Source organism: Hipposideros armiger, unplaced genomic scaffold (genome assembly GCF_001890085.2).
Source record: "Hipposideros armiger isolate ML-2016 unplaced genomic scaffold, ASM189008v1 scaffold_1553, whole genome shotgun sequence".
Lineage (NCBI taxonomy): Eukaryota > Metazoa > Chordata > Mammalia > Chiroptera > Hipposideridae > Hipposideros > Hipposideros armiger.
Genome location: NW_017732903.1, coordinates 89025 through 111413, shown reverse-complemented (window position 1 = coordinate 111413; position 22389 = coordinate 89025). Strand labels below are relative to the sequence as shown.

The 22389-nt window shown below is 50.8% G+C and overlaps 1 long non-coding RNA gene across 1 annotated transcript in view; it reads right to left on the bottom strand.

Moving 5' to 3' along the window:
• The window catches only part of LOC109377785 (uncharacterized), a 25663-nt gene extending 6009 nt beyond the window's left edge, over positions 1-19654 (bottom strand). The window contains exon 1 of the long non-coding RNA XR_002122935.1: positions 19152-19654. This is a non-coding gene — a long non-coding RNA (uncharacterized LOC109377785). The remainder of the gene's footprint in view (positions 1-19151) is intronic.
• Positions 19655-22389: the final 2735 nt, after the last annotated feature.

Here is a 22389-nt window from a genome sequence, read left to right as displayed (position 1 = left end):
GTAGGGGGTGGGGGGTGGGGGTCGGGGCAGGAATTGGTGCTGCCAGTGGGGATGGCGGGTCAAGTTGTTCTTTGGCTGCTGTGTCCTCAAAGGACCCCTGGCTCCCAGAAACCCGGGATTGAGGAGGGAAGGGTCGAGAGGCACCAGGGGAAGTTGCCTTCCATGAGGCTTAGGCTGCACCCAGCCCAGGGAACCAGCGGCCATGAGGTACATGTCCAGTGGTCAGATGTGAAGGTGACTGACAGCCTGCCACGCCCTCCGAGCCCCCCGTTTCTTGGAGCGCTTGCTGTGTGCCCAGCCCTCTGCGAGCTGACAAGGGAGACAGAACAGGTGGAGGGAAAGGCCAAGTCTTTGCCCTCAATGAATTTCTGTCCTCTGGTTGGAGATATAAGATTTCTAATTACTTAATTAGAAGACAATGCCAAATAATAGATGATGACACTGTCAATTAAATATGGTCAAGTGCCAAAATACATGCTAAAGACATGCTCCACGCCGTCTGGAAGAGGCGAGGCGGGGACGCTGGAGTGAGCGAGTGAGCACTCAGAGCTTCCCAGGACGGTGGGCTTTGCGTTGGGCCTTGGCCCTGGGCAGGGATGGAAGAGGGGAGGGCGCAAGTCAGAGGCAGAGTGGAGAGTGCTGGGAAGATTAACAAAGCCAGAAGGGAGGGCGCATGGTGACTGCGTGGTGACTGTCAGGGAGGTGACCAGACAGGCTGAGCCACGGCAGGTGCTGGGCAGACTCAGGTGTCAGCTGTGTGACCGTGGACGTTGCTTAACCTTCCCGAGCCTCAGTTTTCTCATAATATGACCACATCTGCCATTCAAGATTGGGCAAAGGATTAAATGCAAGGAAAGGAATTGACAGAGAGCCTGGCACAGGGTAGAGTTAAAAAAAAAAAGTTAGCTATTATTATGATTATTTTGAAGATAGGCTTGCATGGGTGAGTAGGGTTGGTTATGAAACACTGTCTTGCTTCAAGTCTTGGCTGCCATCCTTTTCAGTCGGGCAGAATTGGACAATCTACCCAACCTCTCTGAGCCTCAGTTTCTTCATCTCAAAATAGGGATGATAATGTCACCGACCTTCTAGGGCGGCTGCCAGGACACAATGACACAATACATAACTACAACACACAGAGGACGGTTTGGTGCCCACGGAGTGCTGGCTATTGTCACAGCGAATCCTGCAAGGGCTTCTGTCGTGCCCATGTGGTTGTTGAGGAGACACAGACTCGGAAAATGGTGCACGGCCACCTGGCCAGTCCCTGGTGGGTCACTCGGGCGTCACTGGTGGGCCACCACTTCATCTGTTCTAGGAAGGACAACCGGAAACAGTCCAGGCGGCCTTCCTTACCCCCGGGAGTACATTCATCTCTGATTCCAAATCTCTGTTCTCCCAGGAGGACACCTCAGTCTGACTGACTGCCGTGACACCCCTAGGGCGAGGCCTCGTCTTAGTCACCTTTTGTATACCAGCTCCTGACATCGGCCAGGCCCTGGAACAGGCTCAAGAACGCTTGTTGACTTGAAATGGAACGAGGTGACTGGGGCCAGAGCCCCAGGAAAGACAGCGCTTGGTAAGAGCCTGTATCTGGGCTGTCAGAGGAGAGAGTGAAAGGAGACGCCAGGTTTCTCTCTGGGTAGGGCGGACTGTTGACAAAGGATGGGGAGTTGGGAGAAGCTGACGGCTCAGGCTTGAGAAGAAAGTGGGGGGAGGGAAGGTGCGAAGGTCGGCTTAGACGGGTGCATGGAGAAGGGGGGTATCTAATTAGGCTTCTGTGCTGTGCAAACGCTGGCAGCACCCCAACCCCTTCCCTGAGGACTGGCTTGTGACCTGACACAAGGTCTCTGCCCTGGGTTGCTTCTAGTGGGAGGGGCCTGAGACCCACCCTGGTAAACACGGTGCTGAGAAGACGTATAGGGCCGCCTGCCAAGGCCCAGAAACAAAAAGGGTGTTTGCTCCCTGGTGAGCAAGAGGAGCCCTGGAGTGAGTAGCTGCAGAGGGCTCAATCCAAGAGAGCTTCCTGGAGGAGGGAGCAGAGGAGGAGGGGGCCTGCTTGGGCCCGGAGGGGCACTTAGCTGCAGAAGAGGGACAGAGATTTGGGGGGGATGTGCTCACTGCCAGGAAGATGAGACTTGCTGCCCTGGGCTGGGCTCTGGGCATGGTCCCCTGACCCACAGCGGGAGTGCCGGGGGAAGCATGGCACGGCTGTTGTGAGGGCCCCGGTGAGCCCTCTAGGGAATGAGGACAAGAATAGACACCCCAACACACAGCACCATTTGGATCAGCTGCCCTCTCTGCCTGCGGGCTTTGCTGTCTGCCTCATGGGCACCCCTCACTCCACTCCCTCTTCTCTTCCATTCCGGACTCTCCACCTCAGCGACTGGGCGGAGGGACTGCCACCTCCCAGCACGTGGGGGAGACAGGGCTTTGCCAGTTGTCTCCGCCTCCACCTCAGCCCAGCACGAGCCCTCCTCCTGGGCTGGCAGCGCCCACTCTGCTCCTGACAGACCAATCTGGTGTCCCCACCCCCACTCTCTCCCACAGCCCCCACTCCCTCCTGTACTCTCCTCCATAGCCCCCTCTTCTCCTCCACAGTCCCCAGCCCCTCTCCAGAGCTGGCAGATAGTGATAAAACCTCTATACCCCAAAAGTGGAGAGGTGAGTGGGGTCACCTCTCTCCCTGTTGGGCTTCTGCCCCCTGCTCAGTCCGGGGTATCTCCCCAGCCCCCTCTCTCACCCCCAGTCCCTGGTCCTTGCTATGCCCTGCCCAGCCCCAGCCCTTTTCCCTAGTGCCCTCAGCCCTACCCTCTGCCCCTGGCAGCCTCTCTGCCTGCAGGAGGGCACAGAGCGCCCTGTCTGGCCTGGCAGTGCTGAGTTCAGCCCCCGGGATTTCCCAGCCCACAGCCAGCAGGAAGCCTGCATGGGAGACGGGAAACCTTATTCTTGGCCTCAGGCCAGCTACTGAGCAAGACCAAAGTTCAGGGGCGGGGCCTGTTTCCCTGGTCAGCGGGGGACTCCCACTGCCCTCTACCATTCAGGTTTGGGGGTTTAGGGCGAGGCCCAGGAGAAGAGAGTGCTGGAGGGCAGTGGGGCGAGGGCCTCTGGGTGGCCCTCTGCCTGCGTCACCTGGTCCTGGTTACCTGCCCCTCAGCCTGTGGAGCTCTGGGCTGGGGTGGGGGTGTGTGGGGGGTCACCCTGCACTGTCTTCTCTCTGCCAGTGGGGTGTGTGTGCCAAGTGGTGTAGCCTGGGTACACGCAGGGCTGGTGAGGGGCAGCAGCACCCCCACCCCCAGCCGCATGGGAACCGGTGAGGCAAGAGCTGGTCAGTGGGTGGAGTCCGCGCACGCTCTCACCCAGAGACATCCAGGAGTTAGGGGCGAGAAGGGAGCACCGGAAATCCACCCCCGACCCTCTCTGGCGCTGCTGGGAGGTGACAAACCCCGTGACGAAGCTGTACGGAGTGGCTCTGGCCCAGAAAGGGCCTCCCAGGCACTGTAGACGCCTCTCTCTGGCCTGGACCTTGTCTCTGCCGGAGCCGCCTCCCCGCTGCCCGCCGCCCCCCCACCCCCCGTTGCCTCATTGCCTGGGGACCCCGCAACGGCAACACATCAGGAAAGAGCCAGAGCCGGCCCCCAGGGAGAGGGACAGACCGCACTGGGACTGTCACGCTCCACACCACCCACTCCCAGCCCCTCATCTGCTCCCACTCTGCCCCTCAAAACCAGGCTGGGGTCCCCTTTCTAGGGCTCTTTTTGGCTGGGCTTCCCACCCCAAGACTGGGGGCAGAGGGAAGGGAGAGAGACACTGACAAGGGGCGAGCACGGCTGGAAGGAACACGGGGAGCGTTGGGGTCAGGGTCACATGGGGTGAGGCCGTGAAGGCAGTTTCCCGGGTGCAGGGAGAAGCTGCGTGTGGGGCCAGCGCCCCCTGGTGGAAAATGTTGCCGCAGCCCTACTGCGGTGGCCACCAGGCCCGTCCTTCCTGGAGACAAGTGAAGAGCACAGACCTGCACGGGCCCAGCGCTCCAGCAAGAGTGGGTCTGCGAAATGCCGTCCGGGAACCGAGCTCCTTTCCAGTGCCCCTTGGCGAAGTGCCCCTGCCCAGTCCACTTCATTTTCTCATCTGTCCAGCCAGTTGTGGGTTATCCCACCGTCTCCGAGACCCCTTCTGACTCTGGCATCACCAGGTTCTAGGACAACATGGACCTCTCTGGTCTCTGGATTGCCTGACCTTCTCACCTGCGCCCTCGTCTGCTCTGGCCACACTCACCACCATGACAGGGCTGTCGCCTCTGCCAGGAAAGCGACTCACCCAGACGTCCATTTGGTCACTCCCACATCTTCTAGTCGTTTCTCAAAAGTCTCCTAGGTGAAGCCTGCTCTGCCCTCCTGATGTAACACTGCACTCTCGCCTCCAGCTCTGGACCCACCCCACTTGGCTTTATCCAGAGCCCTGTCACCGTCGAACATACTATAATTTCCTGATTTATTGTGACTGTTGTGTAGTGCTTTTCTCCTTCCAATAGAACGAGGAGGATCCGTTCATGGTTGGGCCCTAGCCCCTGGAGTGGTGGCTGGCACACAGGGGGAGCTCCCTAGCTACCTGTGGAGGGGAGGGGCTGGACCATTGGAGAGGGTCTGGTGGGGACAGACAGGTGCATCCTAAGTGGCTCATACTTAGTGTTGATATGTGGCTGTGCTACTGTGACCCAAATAGGGTTTCACCGAAAGGAACACGTTGCAGATGTGCTGTCCTAGGCGATGGTGATGGTAGTGGGTGCGCCAAGGTCATAAACTGGGAAATGCTACAGGCCAGACCCTTCTGAGATTGTCATTGTCCCTCCTCCAGTGGGACATCAGCCCAAATTCTTCAATCTGGGCTTTCACAACCTGTGACCATGGGACTCCCATGCCTTCTTTTTCCTAGCAGAAGCCCTACTGAGCTCACCCCTTGTGCGCAAGCAGCTCGGTGTTTTCTGCTGAATTAATTCGCAGGCCACTGCCTGGGCCATTTCTGACATCCCTCAGGACACTCATTCACATGCAGACTCAGGAGGGCGGGTCCCACAGCCCTCGGACCTGCCATCCACTTCACAACCGTCTGCCCTCCATCAGGAGCAGAGATCCGCCCCCAGGGCCCCAACCACACCTCCTTCCATTCCTGCAGCCCCTGCCCTTCCTGGTGGCTGAGTGCCCACCCGCCACTCTGCAGGTCACCCTGCACGCTCTTCCAAGACGCCTTCCTGCTTTGTTTCAAGTTTCACATGTGCTGAAATAGTTTCTGCTTCTACCTCCCGCTAGACTGCAGGCTCCTCTAGGACGATGGCTTTGCTTCCTGTCTCTGTTTTCCAGATGTGCTGCACACAGTAGGCACTCATTCCACGTTTGTTCATTGACGACTATGTGTCGGGAGGGCTCTTTTCAGGAAATCCTTAGCGGCAGTTTCATTTTTAGCCACCAGGTGGCACCATTGCCCAGGCGCTGCCGGGGGTTGGCGCCGTAGGATGCTTCGATAGAGGCGCTGGCTGCGGGCGATGCTGAGGGTTTCATTTTCTTCCACTCCCAAACTGACCCCAGGGCAGACAGGAGTGGTTAGAGCCAGGGAAACTGGGCAGGGCTGCCAGCTGGACAGCAGGGGTGCCCGCACATGTAAACATGCTGCTGGGGTTCCGTGGCGTGGGGCCAAATCGGGCAGCATTTGGGTCCTGGCACAGCAGGTGTCCACTAAGGTCCAGGGGACCAGGATGGGGGTCTCGAGGCCCAAGTCTCAGGCTGGGCTGGGAGAATTATTTTGGTGTGGGGTGGGTTACCATTGGAAGTGGGGGGCCCATAAGGATCCTGTGTCTCAAATCTGAGGTCTTGATCCAGATAAGGGACTCCCGAGGGTAAGTGCTTCAAAGAGGACAGTGGGGCCTCCTTCCCACCCCTTGCAGAAGACTGGCAAGTGAAGCAGAGTGCCTGGGGGAGGGGACAGGGGACACGGCTGTTTTCCTGGGGTTGGGGATCACTTAGGGGAAATATCCAGCTCTGGAGAGAATATTTTGATGCCTGGAAGTGGCGTCTGCTTTGAAGGGCAGAGCAAAGGCGTCCGCGTCACCAGAAAATCCAGCTACCCAATTAGGTCTCTGTCACCCTTTCTATCCTCCTGTCTCTGAGCTGGTTTTGTTTTCTGTAGAGTAGGGACAGCCCTCCCTGCCTCTCAGGTCAGCCTGGAGACAGCCTGAGATGCCTAGGAATCTGGAAGGTACTTCTCCATTTAATCATTTATTCAGTTATTGAGAGCAGAATGAATGTATTGGTAATTATTCTATATGTTGGAATATAGTCTAATACTATGTTTTTTTCTTCTCAGGTTGTTCTAGCTTTGGCTATTGGAAGTGCCTTTAGTTGGCTCCTGTGTACCCATAATTGTAACGGTTTTTTGTTTGTTTTGTTTTTTAGCATTTCCTTACTTTTCTGGCACTGCAGGCTCATCTTGTATATTTTCTGCCCCAGTCCTGGAATCAGCCATTTCTCTAAGGAGCTCTAGTTATTTTTACTGGGGAACAGTAACAGAAACAAATATCTGGGCGCTAGGTTGGCTTGGTAATACTTGGAGTGGTGATACTTTTTTGGGTGCTCGAAATTGAGAATGAAATTTCTGAACCATCGACACAGATTCCACCCGAGTCCGTGGGCCTCATTATAGCCCTCAATTTTTTTTTGACATGAGTAGTCTCTAATGGCACAAGAGGGTCAGAACATCATCACAAGCATCTTTAGAGGTAAGAGTAGTTAAAAGAAAAGCTACTAAAGGGAATGTCATTTGGCCCCCAAATACAAAAAAGTTGATTATCAGGCAAGGAAAACAGAATGAGTCTATTGCTTATTACTGGATAGGTAAATGATAGCTGATAGCTTAGATGGTATCGTAAAGGTCTGTTGTTAATAGCAATCAAGTGTGTATTGGAAGGATTTATTGACTTCCGGCATAATAGACAATGGACCTACCCCCCCAGTGAAACCGGTAAAATTATTTTAAAAAATGTAAAGCCTCTGGAAATGGTCCCAAGAACAAATGAAGAAACATCTTTTCAAGAAAATCTATGTAAACTCAGTAAGAAAGGAGAGAGCCTGTGGTATTTGAACCAAAATGCTCCCTCTTCCGCCCCCAGCTCCCAGCCAGAGATCTTTCTTCCAGGCAGGGACAGAGCCCAGCATTTCCCGTCTTGCCCCTTCATGCCTGTTGCTGAGGCTAAGACTCAGGCAAGTGTGGTCAAGAAATGAGGGCTTTAGGTGACTTCTGCCAAACCCCAACTCATGGAATCAAGGATATGCCTTGGGAAAAGCTGTATCGGCTAAGAAAATGGCTACAGATGAATAAGTAAGACTTTTAATAATGTACTGTTGGGTTTCTAACATTAATAGATGTACTATGTATAAAAATAATACCATAAATGTGAGAAAAAGAGACTAGAGCTACATAAGAACAACAATTCTATATATTACTGGTATTAAGTGAGTATAAACCTGAAGCTGATTTTGATAAGTTAAGATGTATATGGGAAACCCTAGAACAAACCACTAAAAAACAAAACAAACAAATCCCCCAAAACTAAAAAATATAGTGAAAATATTATTAATGAAATTGAAGTGCTACACTAGAAAATATTCACTCAGTGCAAAACAAAAACAAGCAAACAAAAAAACTCAGTAAAGGAGAAAGAGAGAGAAACAAAAGAGATGAGACATATAGAAAACAAAAGTGAAATGGCAGACATAAATCAAATTATATCAATAATAACATTCAATTTGAATGGACTAAACAATTCAAGCAAAAGGCAAAGATTGTCAGATTGGTTAAAGAAAAACTATGATCCAACTGTTTGTTGACTATAGGCGGTACACTTTAGATTCAAAGACAAAAATAGATTGAAAGGAAAAGGTTAAAAAATTATACAAATATTACAATATAGCATGAAAATATAACTATAATAAATATATATGCACTTGATTACAGAGCTCCACTTAAAAATACATGAAGCAAAAACTGACAGATAAAGGGACAATTCAACAATAATAGCTGGTGACTTCCATACACCACTTTCAATAATGGATAGAACAACCAGACAGAAAATCAACAAGGAAATACAAGACTTAACACTATAAAGCAATTAAACCTAATAGGCATCTTTCTGTAGAACATCCTACCAAACTACAAAAGAATATACATTATTCTCAATTGCACATGAACACTCTCAAGGATAGGTCATATGTTAGACCATAAACTCAACCTCAATAAGTCTAAAAGGATAGAAATAATAGAAAGTATCTTCTATAATTCCATAATGGAATAAAATTAGAAATCAATAATGGGAAAATTTGAGAAACCCATAAATATATGGAAATTAAATAACAGGCTTCCTAAGTGACCAGTGGGTCAAAGAACAAATAAAAGAGAAAATCAGAAAATATTTTGAGTTGATAAAAAATGAAGATACAACACCCCAAAACATATGAGACATAGCTAACACAGTGCTTCGAGGGAAATGTACACCTGTAAATGCCTATTTTATGAAAGAAGAAAGACTTCAATTTTTTCCACCAAAGGCCCTGGAAAAAGACTGCACTAAAACTAAACTAAGCAGAAGGAAGAAATACTAAATATTATAATGCAATCAATAAAATAGAGAATAGAAAAATAAGAGATAAAAATCAAAAGAAACCAAAAGTTGGTTCTTTGAAAAGATCAACAAAATTGACAACTGTTAACTAGTTTGAGTTAAAAAAAAATGGAGAAAACTCAAATTAGTAGAATCAGAAATGAAAGGGGGGTTACTACTACTGACCTTACAGTAATAAGAAAGATTATAAAGAAATAGTATGAATACTTGCACATCAATAAGTTAGCTAACCTAGATGAAATAGACAAATTCCTAGAAAGACACAAACAACAAAAATTGACACACACAGAAGGAAATGAACAATCTGAAAAGATCTATAACAAGTGAAGAGATTGAATAAGTAATCAAAAAACTAACCACAAAAAAAAATCTCAGGTTCAGATGGCTTCACTGCTGAATTCTACCAAACATTCAAAGTAGAATTAATGCCAGCTTTCTACAAACTTCCAAAGTATAGAAGAGGAAACAATACTTCTCAACTCATGAGACCAGAATTACCCCCTCCACCCCCAAAGACATCAGCAGAAAATTTACAGACCCATATCTCTTATGAATATGGATACAATAACTTCCAACAAAATAATAGCAAACCAAATCCAGCAACATATAAAAAGAATTATACACCATGACCAAGTGGAATTCATCTCAGGGATGCAAGGTTGGTTTAACACTCAAAATCAATCACTGGAATTCCAATTTCAAGGTGTGATGTTTTGCCCCCCCCACACACACACACAATTAACTCAATTCTTACACTATCTACCTGGAGATAGCACCAGATTCCACAGGTTAAGCCCTTAGTCCTATAGTCCCATCCCACTTCAGATGCCAATCACAGGTCCAGATTGTCACCTATGCTTCTGACCAACTGGCTATAAATTGGAGGTTCCCATGATTGTCTCCTCAGGTTTGACTAATTTGTTAGAACAGCCCACAGAACTCAGAGAAACATTTTACTTACTAGATTACTTGTTTATTCTAAAAGGATATAATTCAGGAACAGCCAGATGGAAGAGATGCATACGGCAAGGTATGTGGGAAGGGGTCCAGGGCTTCCATGGTTTCTCTGGGCATGCTACTATTCCTGAATCTCCAGGTGTTCACCAAACCAGAAGCTCCCAGAGCCTAGTCCTTTTTTTTGTTTTTTGTTTTTGTTTTTAAATGGAGGCTTCATTACATAGGCATAATTGATTTAATCATTTGCTATTGGCAATTGATCCAACCTCCAGCCCGTCTCTCCTCCTCAGGAAAGGGGTCGGGGTTGGACTGAAAGTTCCAACCCTCTAATCACTTGGTTGGTTCTCCTGGCAACAGCTCTATCCTTAGGTGCAGTCCAAAAGTCACCTGATTAACACAACAAAAGACTGTTATAACTTTCCTCACTTAGGAAGTTACAAGAGTTTTTGGAGCTCTGTGCCCAGAATGGGGAGGGAGACCAATTCTATATTTCTTATTAGGAATTATAATATCACAGTAATACAGTAATACAATAATAGAATAAAGCTGGTATAAATCTGAAGTGCAAAAAAAATCACACGATCATCTCAATAAATGCAGAAAAAGCACTTTACAAAACCCAACAGACTTTCATAGTAAATACACCCAACAAACTAGGAATAGAAGGACATTCCTGAACCTGATAAAGGGCATCTATGAAAAATCCACAGCTAATGTCATACTTAATGATGAAAGACCAGATGATTTCTCCCTGAGGTCGACAACAGGACGTCTATTCTCACCACTTCTAGTCAACCTTGTCCGGAGGTTCCAGCCAGGGTCATTAGGCAAGGAAAAGACATGTAAGCCATTCAGATCACAAAGAAAGAACTAAAACTATCTATATTTGCAGATAACATAAAAAATGTAGAAAAATTTAAAGAATCCATTAAAAAATCGATTATAAGTCATAAGTGAGTTCAGCAAAGCTACAGAATGCAAGATGAACGCACAGAAATCAGTTATGTTTCTATACACTTGTGATGAACAATCCAAAAATAAAATCAAGAAAACAATTTTATTCATAATAGCATCCAAATGAATAAAATACTTAGAAATAAATTTAACAAAAGTAGTGCAAAACTTATATTCTGAAAACTACAAAATATTGTTGAAAAAGTTAAGGAAGATCTAAATACTGGACACATACTCCATAGTCATGCATCAGAAGACTCAACATTGTTAAGATACTTTCAAACTAATCAAGGGATTCAATGCAACCCTTATCAGAATCCAGCTGACTTCACTGTAGAAATTGACAAGCTGATTCTAAGTTCATATGTCAGGGACACAGGATAGTTAAAACACTCCTAAAACAGAAGAATAATTAGGAGGACTCACACTTCCTGATTTTGAAACTTACTACAGAGCACCAGTCATCAAGACAACATGGTACTGGCACAAGAGTAGACATATAGATCAATGGAATAGATTGAGAGTTTAGAAAATAACCCATACACCTACGGTCAACTAATCTCAACAAGGGTGCCAAAACCATACAATGGGGAACTAATAATCTTTTCAACAAATGGTGCTGGGATAACTGGATAGTCTTGTGCAAAAGAATGAAGGTGGGCCCTTACCTCACGCCATACACAAAAATTAACTCAAAATGGATCAAAGACTTAATTTAAGAACAAAACTATCAAATGGTTAGAAGAAAACATAGGGGTAAATTTTCATGATCTTGGATTTGACAGTGGATTCCCAGTTATGACACCAAAAGGACAAACACTAAAACAAAAATAAATTAGTCATCATCAAAATTCAAAACTTTTGTGGGCCGGCCAAGTGGCGCGTTGGTTAAGAGCTGGCTTGAGACGTTAGTTCTGAGCAGCAGGGCTCCGGTTTGGATCCCACATTAGGGCCAGTGACGCTGTGCCCTCTACAGCTAAGATGGTAAACAACAGCTCGACCTGGAGCTGGGCTGCTGTGAATCACCGGCGACAGTGTAGGCTGCAGTGGAGCTGCAGTGGGCTGCCATAAGCTACAGTAAGTGGCTGGCAGGTGGTGTGAGATGCCAAGAGCTGCCATGAGCGGCCGTCCAGTAGCCAATGACCAATCTGCCTCACCCAGGAAGAGCTCAGTGATAATACCAACATGGGCCAGCGAAACGACGTCCTCCACAACTAGACTGAAGAACAAAAGGACAACAACTTGTCTGTTCCCTTTCCCTGATTACCCAATGCTATTCCCCTCCCCCAATTACCCAATAAAATCTTTAAAAAAGAAAGATTCAAAACTTTTGTGCATCAAAGGAACAGTAAAAAAAGTGAAAAGAATCATTGAGAATTGCTTGAAGTCTAGTTGAACAAAACTCCTACAGCTAAGGACATACAGAAGCCAAGTCGAGACTGGTAGGAGGGGCAGAGACACAGATCAGCCTTGTCCCCCACACACATGTGGTGGTTAAGAATCAGGAGGGATATCTCAGCTGTGGATGTCCCCGCTAAGGAGCAAGGGGTCCCAGTACCACACCAGACTCCCCAACCCAGGTTTCCAGTGCCAGGAAGAGAGGTCCCCACAACTTCTGGCTGTAAAAACCAGTGGATATTGTGGGTGAGTGAGACAGAGGGTGGTTGCAGTCCCAGGTGTTCCCCTTAAAGGGTCTGTGCACAGACTTACCTGCTGATGGACTCACTTGCTCTGATCTCCAGCACTGGGGCAGCAGCTCAAAAGGTGCCAGGGACATATGGGGAGAAACTGAATTGTCTGGCTTCAGGACAAAGGCTGGAGGGGCAGCTGTCTCCCAGACAGAAGTGCTGGCAAAAGACTTGATCCTTTGTTGAACCCTCCTCTTTCCTGCCATGCAGACACAGGTGGGCGCCATATCTCAGTCTCCATCAACCTGGCTAGCACCGTTGGCCCCACCCTGGTGATTCCCTGAGACCCCACCCTACCCAACTTGTGAGCCCACACAAGCCACTTCCAGCAGCTTTTCTATACAAATGGCTTGGGTTGTGGACTTTCCTAAAATCTCTCAAAGGTTCACAAACCCCAAACAAGCAGCATCTTGGCGTGCCCCACACCTCTTGCTGAGCAGCCTCAAGCCCGGCACTAGTGGCAGCTGGCCTCAGCTTGAAGCTTAGCCTCTCCCAGGTGCCTCCAAACCCAGCACAAGTGGCAACCATCTGCAGATCACTTTGTAGCTCATACCAAGTGGCCACTGGCAGGACACAGGCAGTGGCTGACCTTGGCCTGCACCAGAGGCCCTCCTGAGAGACCCCAGGACCATCACACCTGGTGGCCAGCTTCAGACCACACCAGAGGCCCACCCAACCACCTCCACAAACATCACACCCATAGGGCAAACTCAGCAGGCCCCAGAGCCCTGCTAAAGCAAATCCTGCTCTATAGGGTCAGTCTTTCAACCACAGCTCCTCCCCTGTAGTCACAGCAAGTCCTCACAACCTAACAACCTGAGGGTCAATCCCACCCACTGACGTGCCAACAGCAACCAAGGCTCAACTACAAGAGTAGGGCACACATACCCACACAAAAGACACACCTGGAGCACGTGGCTCAGGTGACCATGAAGACTGTGCCACTAGACCCCACAGGGCACCTACGACATCAGGCCACTCTACTAAGACTGGGAGACATAGGAGCTTTACCTAATACATAGAAACAAACACAGAGAGGCTGCCAAAATGGGGAGACAAAGAAACATGTCCCAAATGAAAGAACAGAACAAAGCTCCAGGAAAAGAATGAAACAAAATAGAGACAAGCAATCTACCAGAATCAGAGTTCAAAACACTGGTTACAAGGATGCTTAATGATCTCAGTGAGAAGTTCAACAAAGAGACAGGAAACATAAAAATGGAGATAGAAAACATAAAAAATGGCCAGTCAGAAATGAAGAATACAGTAATTGAAATGAAGAATACAATAACTGAAATGAAGAATACATGAGAGGGAATCAAGAGTACCGTATTTGCCGGCGTATAAGACGACTGGGCGTATAAGACGACCTCCTAACATTTCCACTCAAAATACAGAGTTTGTTATATACTCGCCGTATAAGACTACCCCCTCTTCTGCACACCTTCCACACACCAAATAAAAGGTAAAACAATATCAGATTTGATTTCAACATTTATATTTATATTCAAATGCTTATGACATGCAGGAAAACTGTCACAAGGCTGTATGTAATCAAACATATACATAAATCGCGATTCGCGATTTTGCGCTATCATACTGGGTGTATGGTCGGCTGTGTGCGATTTTGCGAGTGTGGTAAAATCGCATAACAGCAAAATCGCATAACAGCCGAGCATACACCCAGCAGCGCTGCTGATGCCTGAACGGTATGTGGAATGAAGTGGGCGGGCATCGGGAGGCCACTATGGCACGGGGCAAGCACTATGGGCAGTCTATCTGAAGTGTACCTGGCGTATAAGACGACCCCCCACTTGGAGGCATATTTTTCAGGGCCAAAAAATCGTCTTATACGCCGGCAAATACGGTAGATTCGATGAAGTAGAGGAACGAACCAGCGACTTAGAAGTCCCAAACAAGATGAACCCACAGTCCTTTTCCATATTTCCAGATGGCCACTCGGAAGCCGTGGTCTTGACCCTCACCAGACACTCACCACCCCTTCTCTTCTCTGAGCGCCTTCCCTCAAGTCCAGAACACATGTGTGACTTTTGGGCAATTCTGACCTCAGCCACTAAGGGGCGACGTTGTTTGCCCGTGGCTCAGGCCCCACAACCTGCGAAGTGGGTGTTATCCGATTTTACAGATGGGGCCCTGAGGGTCTGCTCACAATTTCACTGTATAGAAGCAGGAATGGGATAAATACCTGTCTGTCGGATGCTGCCTCTAAGCAGCTGGGCTCCCAAAGAAACAGTCATTCTGTGCCCTTAGGAAGCAGTCTGGTGGGGAGGTAGGCGAGGGCTGGGGGTGGTGTGGTGTGGGGAGGCGGCCGGGAAAGCCCCTGTGGCCAGGCGGGATGGCCAGTGGAGGAGGAGGGTGCGTGAGGAGTAAGCAAGCCTCAGCTTTGGTCTGACAGGGAGTTAGGTCTCAAGGTGGCAATCAAACTCAGTTAAAACTGCTGTTGTGACTCCCTCAGCTGCTGCCACATGGCAGACACCACCCCCTCAACTGGTTTCCTCTCCTGCTGGGGAAGGACTGCCTTTTCTTCCTGATGAAACAGCTGGGTCACGGCTGGGTCCTAAAGAGGGGGGCACCCAGACATGACCAGGATGGGGTGGGCTGTGGTGTCAGCTCTGGAGTGACAGCATACCTGTGACAGACTGCTTAGGGCCCTGGGGACACCAGTGGAGAGTAGGTCACCTTCCTTTCAACATAGAGTGCAGTATCATGAGCCTTCTGGGGCCTGTGTCTGTCACAAGGTGGGGTGCTGGTGACATGCTGCTGGTGCAGACGCCTCAGGGCTCAACGGCAGCAGGTGGTGACCGGCTGGGAAGGGAAGTCCCTGTGGGTGCCCAGGCTCAGGTGTGTGCAGTAAATATTTGCTGAATAGAAACCAGTACCAGCTGCCACGTGTAGTTGAGCTGAAAGCTGCTTGTCTTGTGGGAGAGCATATGTGAGACCCCAGCGTCCTCACAGGCAGCGCCGGGACTAGGGTGAGACCACAGGACGCCCACTGCCAGGTGAGTGGGGGAGGAGGGGGTGAGGCCTGAGCTGGGGTGAGTAGAGGTTGTGCTGGTGAGAATGCTGAGAACCCGGCCAGCAGCCAGCAGCTGAGAGGGGGCCTTGTGATGAGGAAGTCCCACACAAAGGCTGGTGTCACCAGGAAATGACACCAGCAAAAGGACCCTGCCCGGAGCTGGGCACAGGTTGGGGGTGGGAGCAGGGTCCCCCAGTGGGGCTTCTCCAGGTTTCAAGGGGCCTGTGCTTGGCGTGACTGACTGGATGGTGGTAGAAGCCAGACTGTGCCCCCAGGAGCATGTGCACTGCCCCAGGGTCAGGGCAGGGGCACCAGCCTGCAGCTCGGACTGGGAGGGTCTCGGTGCAGCTGGGAGGCCAGCTGAGGCTTGTCAGGCCACCAGCCTCTGCAGGTCTGGCCATTTGTGACGCACTGAGCGCAGGAGGAGGCGGCTGTGGTTGGACAACAGTGGCCTTGGGGGCTCAGTGAGGCTGAGCTGCAGCCACAGACACAGACAGGCCTTGGTTGCTCTGCCTGGGCCGTGAGAGGGAGGCGAGAGGCCGCTCTGGGACAGGCCTGCCCCCGCCCCTCAGTGTGGCTTCTCAAGGCTTAGAGCCCGTGTGGGGACACCGCTGCCCTGAGAGCACGACTCAGCTCTGGGAGGCAGGACTCCTCGTTCCAGTCCAAGACCAGCCACATCCTGGCCTCCAGGCCTTGGGTTTTACCTGGTGAGCTGTCTGGAGCCCCAGTCCCCCGTTCTGTAAATGGGAAGGTGACCATAATGATGGCGGCCGCCTGTCACAGGCTTAAGAGCTTTTAAACTGGAAAGTGTGGGGTGGAGGGTGTTGGGAAGAATAGACCCCTCCCCCCCGCCACCCGCACCCTGGCTGCCCTGACACACTGGAGACCTGGGGAAACGCCTGTTCTGTGGGTCCTGCATGAGCGGGTTACCCAATGCCCTGTGACCCACTGCCACACTCTCCCCCTTGCCCCTCCCCCAGCCCTTCATATCACCCCCTGCCTCCCATCCTCCACCCTGCCCACCCCCCAGGCCTCCTCGTTGCCATGGGCACAGCAGCCCTGGCTAGTGACCTGGGCACAGGCGTTTTTGTTCAGCTCTGGGGGCCCCTCACCCGCCCGAGTGGCTTCTCTCAGCCTGAGCCGCTTCACCAAGGGGAGATATTTCCCACCGTCTCACACAGACCCCGGCAGCTGCTTCCCTGTTCTCTGTTGATACCACAGCAAATCATATTACAGATTTTACAGAAAGCATTCCACAAGGAAAAGGTATACAAAAATGAAACAAACGTGACTATCCCAAGACCACAAACGTGTAGCCTTTCATCTATTCTCAGTAAGCTTCCCTGGAAGGGATGGAAGCCATCCTCAGGGCGTGCCCCCATCTCCCTGCTGGGCCTCACCACCCGAGTGGGGAGCATGTGAGCTGCTGTTCTGAGCCCAGCCCACAGATGGAGTCCAACCTCCTTGAGCACAGGCCTGTTCTGTGGTCCCAGGGCCCTTGTCTGGCTCTCAGCGCAAAAGAGCTGCCTGGACAGCCAGAACCCACGCTGGGCGTAGGCCCTGGGTGTGCTCCTGACATTGACCCGTGGTGGGCAGTTCCTGCCTTTGGAGTACTTCCTCCTAGTTCCTGTCCCTTCGGGGCTCATGCTCTGCATTACCGTGTAGGAAAAACTTGGTGCTGTACGTGCTGCCCTGTCCTCGCACACTCCTGACACCAGCTTTGTGGGGGGCTCCCCACCCGAAGCCCTTCTGTGACACCAGCTGGGTGTCAATCCTGACACTGTACACTGGAGAGAGAGCATCAGACCCCACAGGTTAAGGGCCCAGGCCCACAGACTGCCCCCTCTCCCTGAGATGTGGTCACAAGTCCAGACTGTCAGCTGTGCTTCTGACCAATCGGCTGTACACTGAAGGTTCCCACGACCCCATCCTGGGGTCTGATTAATTTGCTGCAGCAGCTCACAGAATTCAAGGTAACAAGTTTACTTCCTGTTTCCCAGCTTATTACAGGATGTGATAAAGGACCCAGGTGAACATCCAGATGCAGAGATGCAGAGGGCCAGGCCTGAGGGAAAGGGGTGGAGCACTTGCGCCCTCTCTGGGCCCACTCTCCACGCACCGCACCCCCACGTGTGCCCCAACCCGGAAGTGCCCTGAACCCTCCACTATCAGGACTTTACGGAGCTTCCTCACACAGGCATGGCCAATGAATAACTCTAATTTCCAGGCCCTCTCCCCTGTGGAGGACGGGCTATGGGGCTGAAAATTCCAAGCTTCTCCTGATGGCTTGGTCTTTCTGGTGACAGCCCCACCCAGGAGCCCACCCAGAGTCCCCTCATTAGGATCAAGATGCTCCCTAAACTTTAATCACTTAGAAATTTCCAAAGGTTTTAGGAGCCCTGTGTCAGGGACGGGGTCAAAGACAAACATTAGAACAAGGATACTCCTTGTGTTGTCACTTAGGAAACGGCAAGGGTTTTAGGAACTTGGTGCCAGGAACCAGGGCGGAGACCAATATAGGTGTTTTCTGACAGCTCACAGTACCAGCCACTGGAGGTGCCACGGGCCCCTTGCACGCAGGCCCTCAGGCTGCGGCTCCCCCGCCCAGGATCTCTAGAGGTCCAGCGCCCTCTCAGCTGGGAAGCGGGGTGTCCCGCTTGCCTTCACCCTTCACATGCAGTCGTTCCCCAACTTATTGTATCCTAGCCACGTCTCTCTTTCTAGTACCTCGCCCCCGTCACTGCCTGACGTAGGTAGGCCCTTATCTCTCGCCTGGAGTTTTGCAACGACTCTCATCTGTCCCTGTGGCTCAAGGCCTCCTGAAGGCCGTGCCATCCTAACAGAGCCTGCGGTTCCCAGTTACCCGCGGGATGGATTTCAGACGCTTCCACCTGGTGGGCAGTGCAGCCCACAGCTTTGCTACTCAGACCTGTGGCATGGCCACCACTGGGGGGCTTGGACGATGTGCATCTCGCTCCACCCCCGCACTGAGTCAGAATCTGCTTTTAACAAGGTCGCCAAGGTAACCATAAGCACGTTCAAGTTGGACAAGGACTGCTCTGGGATCCGATTTCTTCTCTTTAAACGCCCACAATTAGCGGCATAGAATGCATACAGCCTAAGGATCCACATCACCAGTCATACACGCGTGTGGTTTTAAAAATTGTACTGAAAAGTCTGGTCTCCTGCTGGCCTCAATTCATTCCTCTCCCCAGAGGCAACCGCTTCTTCTTATTTTTGCTTTTAGTTTTTTTCTGAGGTTATTTGTGTCTCTGAGAATAGCTTCTCAGGCTATTTCTGGAGCTTTCGAACTGACATGTGTCCTATGACTTCCTGTGGTTCTGTCCCCATCTCTCCCACAGCTTGGAACTGGTTCCCCTGCGGCAGCTTTTTGGCTTTTGTTGCATGGCTGGTGACCCTCAGCTGTCCTCTTATATTTAAAGACTGTGGGTGGGGGCAGGGAGCTGGCTCTTATGCTGGGGAACCCCTAAATGTCAGAACGAGGGGGCTGGCTGAGGCTCCAGCACTCACATGAGCGGCCCGAGTTCTCTCCAGACAGCGCGTTCGGGGTTTTTGGAAGGACCTTCTTTCTGAGAAAGAAATGCCTGGGTCCTGAAGGTTCCGTGCCTGGAGCTTGGCATAGGGTAGGGGCTGGCTAGTTCATGCACAGACCTCCCAGGGGTCTCCTGTTTCAGCCCCCTTCTCCCTCACCCTCCTTCCTACCTGACGTTTCTGGGCACGGCATCCCCACAGGCTCCTCTGGGCACACAGGCTCCCTCCTCCGCTGTACCCCCCCCCCCCCGTGTGTGTTCAGTGGTGCTCAGATGTGGCTGTGCATTGGGCTTACCTGGGTCATTGCTGAAATGCTGTCCCCTGGGCACGATCCCAGAGATTCCGATGTAATCAGTCCGGGGTCTGGGCAGGGCCCTCTCACTGGTATTCCGGACAGCCCGGCTCTGTCTATTAGTCCTCTTCCTGGCCCTCCCGGACACTGATCTGTACACATAAACAAGATAAATTCACTGTCGTGTCAAGGCTCTGGGGAAGGAGAGGAGACACACGCATTCACTTGGTTCGTGAACATCTTGGACAAGAAGTCCCAAACTGACCTTCAGTCCCCACATCCCGTGTGACCCCAACCGCCCTGCACTGCTCTCTGTAATTAGCAAATGCAGACAAAGCACAAACCAGCTTTCCAAGCCCGTCCCTCCCGACTGTCTACTCCTGCCCTTACCACCTGTGCACATCTGCCTCTCCCAGTCTGCACACCGCTCCTTGCTTTAAGCTCACAGGTGAGCTGTGGTCAGCGCCGGCCACCCCCACCGGCCCGCTGCTCTGCGACGCCTCTGCTCCCCCAAAGGCATGAGCCAATGGGCAGCGTGGGCAGCACTTCCTCTCCTTTCTCCGTCTCATCAGGATGGAAGGCGTCCTCTGAAGCCCCCAGTAAGCTTTTCTTCCATGTCACTGGCCAGAATAGGGTCACACGCCCCCCCCCACAAGGTGAGGGGAATACCCCCAACCCTAGCTCTCCCCACTTGACAGCTGCACCGGGCAGGGTTCTGTCGGCTAGAAGAGGGGTGGCTCTGAGGGACGGAATGGACAGTGTTCTCAGTACCTCTCCTCCCCACTCCTTCCCGCTCCTCTTTGAGGCCGGGGACCCTGTGCTTGGCTCCTGTTGTCAGTCCATGCTGCTCTTTGTACCAATCGCTTCCTCTTGTTTTCGATATTATCTTCTCACCCCGCCCTCCATCCCGCTGGCTTGCTTTCCTGTGGTGGTAACTGCATTCTCCGCATTCTAAAATGATGTAAAAGGGTTACGTTCTCTTCCATCACTTTTTCAGCTTTCCCCTCACCTCACACTCTGATATATTAGTTCATCTTTCGTCTCTGGCTTCATCAGTCTCTTGCAAACTTTTGTTCATTTCCTTTACTTTGGAGAGCCAAACGTGTGCAGGCCTCACGTTGGTTTTTTTTTTTCCCCGCTGCATTTTCACCTTTGATGGGGTCTTTCCATTTCATCTGCTGTTTGCCTCAGCAGTCACGTGCACTGGGATTCCTTCTCACTTGGCTTTTGGGCAGGAAACTCTTAGCACGTGACCTAGAGGACCAGACATACCTAATGGCTAGCATTCTTTGGTGTGCGAGCTGCCTGGGCGGGTAGGAAGGCAGCCTGACCGCGGGCAGCAGCAGCTAGAGAACGCTGTCTGCTCCCTCTGGGAAAGCCACACAGGGGCACTGTCCACTGAATGGGGTTCCTGTGCCACAAGGGGCACATGTGGGACCCCATTCCCCCCGCCCCAGCCATGTGCTGGGGACTTCCTGCACCCCCACCCCTCCAGCTCTTGCCTCGCTGGGCCTGTTGCTCGTAGAATGGTGTTTCTCAGACCTGTGCTTGGCGGCCTCAGGCGCCTGCAAGTGCCCTGTTAGTGTTTACGATTCGTCTTCTCGCTTTGGTAATAAACTGGGTACTGTGGGTGGCCGCCTGTGAGGAAGGCATTTGCTGGGCTGTGCTTGCTTTGTGTTGAGGCATCTTCACAGGAGGACAGAGTCAGAGAGGGTGGTCCTGACAGGGACTGCCTGGTGTGTGGTCCATGTGGAGGAGACAGTAGGCCATCAGGCGGGGCGGGGCCAGGCGGGGCGGGGCCAGGCAGGGCAGGGCGGGGCCAGGCGTGGCGGGTGACACTAACATGCGCACAGCAGGTCAGATGCCAGAACTGCATGGAGCCTGCATGGATTAACTCTGACCCTCTGAACAGCTCTGTGAGGGAAGGCCTTTGGTTACTCCACTTCGTAGATGGGAAATTAATGAATATATTACTAATAGGTGAAAAATAGAAAACCATATGATATCTTCACAGATGATAAAAGGGAAACGATAAATTTTAACATTTCATTCTTGGTAAAAAACCTGGATAAAATAGGAATAAATACATACTTTTTGTTTAAACATGAGAAACATATATTCTTAACCATAAAACAACATCACACTTAATGGGAAAACACTAGAAGCATTTAAGTAAAGTAAGCAACAAAACAAGGATATCCTTTATCATCACCTTTATTTAACATTATTTTGGGGGAATAAACAAGTTATTTACCCAGAAATGCAAAGGGATCAAATGAAAACTGGTACAAACAGTACAGAAATTTAATAACGTGGCTTCATATATGTTATGTATGTGCTCTAGCTAGTTTAATCAACTAGCTAGAAGCTATAATGTGAACAAGACCCATTTACAACAGCAACAAAAATAGTGACACATTATAATAAGATATGCCTTTTGACTTTCATATCTTATAAACATGTTTTGCAATAGAAATAAAAAGGACTGTGACTTGAATTTCGAGACACTCTGAGACAGTACATTCCTGGTGCTTAAAAATTAAGCCTGGTGGGTGATGGACATAATAAAAACGTGCGTCCCTCACCCTACTTCCTTTGAGAACGCAGTTGACCCTGAATCGTGCATCTGTAGCCTCTTGTGTTTTCTACAGTCGAGAGCCATCCATCTGTGTACGCAGGGTAATGGGTGGGTCGTGAGATCCTGACGCCCACCCAACGGGCCCCAGGACCCTCCCTATTCCAGGAAAGCACCGCTGACCGCTGACCATCTGTATTCAGGTGCCGCCTTGCCCAACGCGTTCCCCAGTAGGGCTCAGTGGGTCCCAGGTCAGAAGTCTGGCTGAAGGCTGAGGGGTTCGCGTCTCATACACGGGTGTTAAGTAGCAAGATCACTGCCCACAATCTGTCCGGTGAGAAAACTTTGTGGGGAGCCCAGGGGATCAGTTCCTGCTGCTCTGCTGTCTCAGTAGGATGGTTAGAAAGACTTGGGATCCAGTCCCAGCTTTATCTTAAGGAGTACCTGGGGACCGGGGCGCAGGGTGGAGGAGACAGCTCTTGCCAAGACCACTCACTGCCCTTGTCTCTGTGGTGTAGCGCCGCCCCCTGGGGGTCTGGGCGTGTTCGGATGTTATCATAGACAGTGTGCAATGCTGGGGTACAGTCAGGGTTGTGTGAGTGGCCGCCGTCCTTCTCCGTGTCCTACAATTCAAGCAGAGTTTGGGGATGGGCTTGGTCAATTTAT